At 42.0% G+C, this 6,000-nt stretch overlaps 1 protein-coding gene across 1 annotated transcript in view; it reads right to left on the minus strand.

Annotated features, from left to right (window-relative positions):
* shroom1 (shroom family member 1) overlaps positions 1-3,881 on the minus strand; it is a 41,759-nt gene extending 37,878 nt beyond the window's left edge. Inside the window, exon 1 of the mRNA XM_012876189.3 lies at positions 3,661-3,881. The gene's annotated coding sequence lies outside the window, so the exon portion shown is untranslated. The remainder of the gene's footprint in view (positions 1-3,660) is intronic.
* Between the last annotated feature and the right edge of the window lie 2,119 nt (positions 3,882-6,000).

Genomic DNA, 6,000 nt, shown 5'->3' on the forward strand with positions numbered 1-6,000 from the left:
CAAAAGAGGAAGGGTCTCGTGATGGATCGCGTTTACAGACAAGCTCAGGTTTCACAACCCCATGAAATGTAGACAGGAAAGCAGACTAAAATGAAACATACAGAAGGGAGGGCTCACGTTTAAGTGAGGCGAACGGAAAGGTTTTGAGGTTACGTCTCAAGTGACCAAACAGAGGAGTACTACAATACGAGGAACGTCGGCCGTGCGAGGAGAAGGAAGTAAGGGGGGCCGGCTTGAACCTGTACAGTGCGCGGCGATAAAAAACCCCTGAAAACACAACAGTCTCCATCCGTCCCAGCTGGTTAACCTTTTCTGTGGTATTTCCATCATTTAATCATCCAGCAGAGAAGTTGCACCTCGAATATACCAGCCTACAGTCCACTTTGGCCTCACTCAACAGAATCCCATAAGCCGGCCTGATTTCCTCGTCAGTGCTTGACGTGACCTTTGCAGCAGCTACTGCAGCGGCGTCACCACACGACAGAAGACCTGCGCGTATTTATTCGTTGCCTTCTACGCATCGATCTTAGCAGCTGCCTTTTCCGAGGACGTCGTGGTCAAAAGCAACCACCTTCTGTGGGGCAATCAAGGCCGCTCTCTTCGGTTTAATTATTACGCGACAGTGTGACCATGGTGTCACCAAATCTCGAAAACGGCTAACTTCTGCATGACATAACCTCCCAGACTGAATGGGAGCGAGGCTTTTCCGCGTCTTTCACGTAGCTGATAGCGCGGTCTGGAGGACTTTGATCAGCAAAGGGCACTCGACTTGACTTTTAACATACTCAAGCACGGGCCAAACTTTATTATTTCAGCGTACACCGTTTGGAGGTTTCGACAGCAACAGCGGCAGAATTAAGCGGGGAACGCTTGAGTGCGATTAATCATTAATTTTTTCTGAGGGTTTACGGACCGTTTGAGTCGTGCCCGGCTTCCGCTCCTTCCTTCGCGACTGGAAGACGTGTTTATTCTCCTGAAAACTTCACGCGGGTGCAAATAAAAGAGAATTCCATTACAGGAAGGTGCGACCGACATGAGGGTTGGGATAACAAAAAAAACTAACGAGCCGTTAACCGATTTAAAGCCACGACGCCTTTCTGACACATCCTACCCAGCTGGAAGCCTAGCAATAGGTGCCGTCGGGTTGATTTGCGGTGCAACAGGGTTTTACTCTTATCTTTTCGATTCTTCGAGCTTAATAACAAATATCAGGGCTTCGGGTCACATTTCGGCACAGCTCCGCTGATCCCTCATTACCAGAGCAGGTCATCCCTTGCAGAGGTGGGCTGAGTAAAAGGTCACATAAAGAATGTAAACATCCGAGTCTGAGCCACATACTCAAACGCTCAAAGAGTAATTTTCCACTGCTTGAAGAAAAAAAAAAAAAAAAAAAAGAAAACACCACACAGTCCCCCTTCCTCTAAGCCTAAAGCCAGTACCATGGCGACACAGAACAAATATCTTCTATCTTTTTTGTCTTTTTTTTCATTCCTGAGTCAAAGAGAGACGGTTAAAAAAAAAAAAAAAAAAAAAAAAACAAGGATGACGAAAGAGATTGGGTTTCGACACCCTGGCTACATTTACAAGACTCCTGTTATTTTATTACAGCCGTTTCCCTTCTATTTACTTCCACCTTTTGTTTCCGTCTCTTTCTTCTCTAATCTTCCAGCAAACACATACAGAAAAAAAAAAAAAAAAAACATCAACTTAGGCTTGGATTGAACACGTCCGCCAACTATACGACCTTACAAAAAGGTGTGTATGCCTCCACGTACTGGATTTGTATATCACTGGGCAATCTGCCATTTTAAATGTTGAAACTGCACTTGGATCAACAGGTGCTTCTGCAAAGCAGCAATACCTTCTTGACAAAAAGCAAAAAAAATCTGAGGGGAGGGACGCATACAGTGCAACCAACTGCTCTCAGCAGTCATTTAATTAGCAAATAAAGTCAATGCCTGAGTAATTTAATGGCCGACTAAATACAGCTGTTCTGTAAAGGCTTTAAAAGGTCGGCTAAAGAACGTTAGGGAGCAGACAGCGTCATAAAGATCAAGATCAAAAAGCTCAAGTGGGAAGAATCTGGCAGAACAATGATTAGTTATGCAGTCCACAAATGTTGCCTTTTTGTAAGAGTAGGAAGAAATAAGTCAGTGTTGAAAGGATGCCATAGGGAGACCTGTTTGCGGTTGGACACAGCAATAAAACATTTAAGAAGGTGGTCTGGTTACAAAAAGTTATGGGACGTAAAAAAAAAAAAAAATCAAATCATGGCACCATGTGTTTAGGGTGACACGTGGTGGCAGACTCATGCTGTGGGGAGACTTTTCTTCTGCAGGGACAGGGAAGCTGGTCACAGTAGATGGGGGGGGGGGGAATCGATCAGTTAAGAACAGGTCAGTCCTGCTAGAAAAACCTGTCAGGAGGCTGATAAAGACAAGAAGGGTTCACATTGTCATGCGTAGGTCAACGATCCAGACAAAGATCCAACCCAGAATCTGTGGAAAGTTCCTCAAGCTCGACTGAGCTTGGGCTGATTTGCAAAGACGATCCAGGCAAAAACAATCGGACTGTGGATGTGCAAAGCTGGTATATATGGAAAGCTCCCAGTAGACTTTCGCTTCTAATTCTAGGAAACGCCGGTTCTCAGTTACAGAGATCTGGTCGTTTTTCCTTCCACTTTTAAACCCCAAAACAAACCTGCATGCACATCTGCAGTTCCACCTTGAGGAAACGCGACTCTGTTGGTGCATCATGCGGTCCATCTCTGTGAGACAGTAAAAAAAAAAAAGGGTCTGTGCAGGGCCAGCAGTCAGAGCATCCCATCCCATCAGCAGCAGCACAGAGGGCTCAGTGTGCTCCTCCTGCACCCTCCATCTGATCAACTCACCGCATGAGTGCATCAACTTCTGCCGCCGCACAAAACACCAGTGTCTGGTTTCCACTCAGCAGCCCTGGCCACAGCACTGCTGCACCTTTGTTCCCCACTCTAAATAAAACATGGCCCACTCATTTTGGTGAAAAGGGTCCCCCTGTGCATAATTTAACAGTCAAGTATCAGTTTAAGGGACTTTTACGCCCCTTTTTTTTTTTTTTACTAATACAACATCATGCTCAATTTAATGTGTGGATAACAGTACAGAGAGCTGCCAGGGGCCAATCGCCTCGGCCTGGTATGTATTCTTAGTGGTGATTATCTGCGATCCGGTTCGTTTGAAAACTGCGAGTCATCATAGGCGGAGATGTTGTTGGCCTTCCTCTCATCTGTTTTCCAAGAAGTTAATCAGCGCGGACTACAAAACCTGAGGCTACAAAAAAAAAAAAAAAAAAAAAAAAAAAACTAAAAGCAACAATAAAAACATGGCAGTGTTTCATAAATACACTCTGATGCTGTTTGGTTTTCCCATTTTCGAAAAAAAAAAAAAAAAAAAAGAGCCGACGATAGGTTTATTCCACTTCAAGGACACTCGACTTTAAACGCCTACAGAAAGACGTTCAAAGTAAATAATATAATATTTTCCAATAAAGATGGGATACAGCATCCGGTAAGAAGTTAATTATCACACAAACAAACAAACAAGGCAGCCGTTACCGAGCGAAACTGAGACGATAACGGTCGATACCGGAGGCACCTGCCGCCGCCGAAGTCGATCCACCCACCTGACAACATTCCCGCTCACTTTGGCCCGTGTTTAACTTTGTTTTCCTCGACAGGGCTTCCGGTTCCAGAGGCAGAAACAGCGAAGATATAGCCGCATAGTCTCAGAGGGACGCGTCCTTTTTCACTGCGCCATGAGCGGCGCGGCTGGTAATGAGCTTTCCTCTTTTCCTTCTACTCGGAGCTGGCTTACCTTATTCCCTGCGGAGAGGAGAGGACGAAAGGTAACGGAGGAGCGAGGGGACCAATCAGATGCCGCGGTGGGCGGGCACCTTGGGAATTACGGGAAAGCCCATTGGTCAGTTGGATGAGTCGCGGAGGAGCGGTGAAAGGGCGTGCTTGTCCTGCTTTGATGATCAACAAGAGGGAGAAAATAAATAAGTATCAATAAAGTGGAAACGTGTAAGTGCTCTTTAACAAGCAAAATGCCTTTAGTGTCCAAACATTAAACAATTAAATCACGGGATAAAAAGTGGATCATAAAATATTCATTATTATTATTATTATTATTATTATTGCTTTTTCTTATCTGTAAATATAATGTATCATCCATCCATCCATCCATCCATCCATCCATTTTTCTAACCTAATATTGGAAGGAAGTATATAACTTGTTGCACATTTTCAACAAGTAACAGATCAGTGTGAAAGAGCGTCTGATAAGGGTGTAATTATAAGTGTCTACTTCTCACCACCCCTGGAATGTGGACTACAGGTTGTTTTTTAAATCGCCATCGTTTTTTCCTTATCTTGTTCTTTCGACTTTCTTTTCTACTTATTGTTTTTTTTTTTTTTTTTTTACTTTCTGAAACGTAAAGGTTCAAGGCACTAGCATGCAGATATGTAATCTCTTGTATATGTAAAAGTATGGCTAGAACTCTGTTAGAATTTGTGAGGAAGAAGAGGACTTTTTTTAAAACAAGCTGTCTTGATGAATAATTACTGTAAGGGCAAACTGAATTTTCTAGGTTTTATCATAATCAGCTACACTTTCAAAAATAGTTGGATAAAGAGCCTCGGAGAAGAACCGAACAATTCATACGCATTTTCTTCTTTTTTTTCCCCAATATTCAGCCTATTTTTAGTCATACAGGTCAAGCTTTGTGCAAAATACCTGCATGGACAAAGTCTGGTTTTTGCCACAAAACTTCCTTAAAGTAAAGGAAGTTTAAAAAAACGTTACATAAGTGCTATTCAGGGACTTGAAGGTGTTGTTCATGTGAATTGTGCTTGTTGTGAAACCAGCAGGGACACAAAGGTTCATTTATTATAGTACTTTTGGTTTACAAACATTTGGAATCAAACTTTTCACGTTTTGTTTCTGATGAGTACCTTAATTTTTCCCGATGGTGGAACAATGTCTTGTTTGGTCACACAGATCCTCAATAAACTTGATTCTCAATTTTATGTTATTAACCTGCTGTCCATATTCTATATTCACAAATCCAAACTCTCCCATCTTAAACCAAAATTCACAGAATTATATTTGTACATGGAGCATTATATTTTCCTAGTATTTGGACAGAAAGAACAACAAAAGCCTTGACAACGTGTCATGTTTTTAACCATTTGAATATATATTTTTAATTTTGTGTGTTAGAATCATTTGAAACCCTTGCCATTTTGTGCTTGTATACTGAAGTATGTTTTTCATGGATTTTCTTTGGTACTGCTTTGTGTGTTCTTGTCATTTTGACGTATGCCATGTTCCCTTTTGTTGATCTTAATAAAGTTAAAAAAACGAGTCAAACTAAAGACAGATAGGGGAAATACACAATACAAATATTGAAGGACAAATGAGTGAGTGTAGATTGATACCAAAAACATAAAGTATCTCTAAATAGGTACACATTAAATTAAATTAAATTGTATTTACATAGTGGCAATTCACAGCACGTCATCTCAAAGCACTTTACAAAGTCAAATTAAATCAAATCAGATTGGTCAAAAAGTTTCCTATCTAATGAAGCCCAGCAGATTGCATTGAGTCTTGACAAGTAGCATTCACTCCTCCTGAAAGAGCATAGAGCCAAAGTGGACAGTCGTCTGCATTGTCCATGGCTTTGCAGCAATCCATCATGCTGAGCATGCATGAAGCGACAGTGGAGAGGAAAATTCCCCTTTAACAGGAAGGAAAACCTCCAGTAGAACCAGGCTCAGCAGGAAGGGACCGACAGGGGGTTGGAGAAGAAAGAGCAGAGACACAAAAAAGCACAGAAGCACACATTGATCCAGGAATCCTTTCTATGTTATATGGTAATGGCAGATGATCTGCCATGGAGCTTGATTATTATGGGCTTTATACGTGAGAAGGAGAATTTTAAATGAATGTTGTGCCAAGT

The sequence above is a fragment of the Fundulus heteroclitus genome, chromosome 11 (assembly GCF_011125445.2).
Source record: "Fundulus heteroclitus isolate FHET01 chromosome 11, MU-UCD_Fhet_4.1, whole genome shotgun sequence".
NCBI lineage: Eukaryota > Metazoa > Chordata > Actinopteri > Cyprinodontiformes > Fundulidae > Fundulus > Fundulus heteroclitus.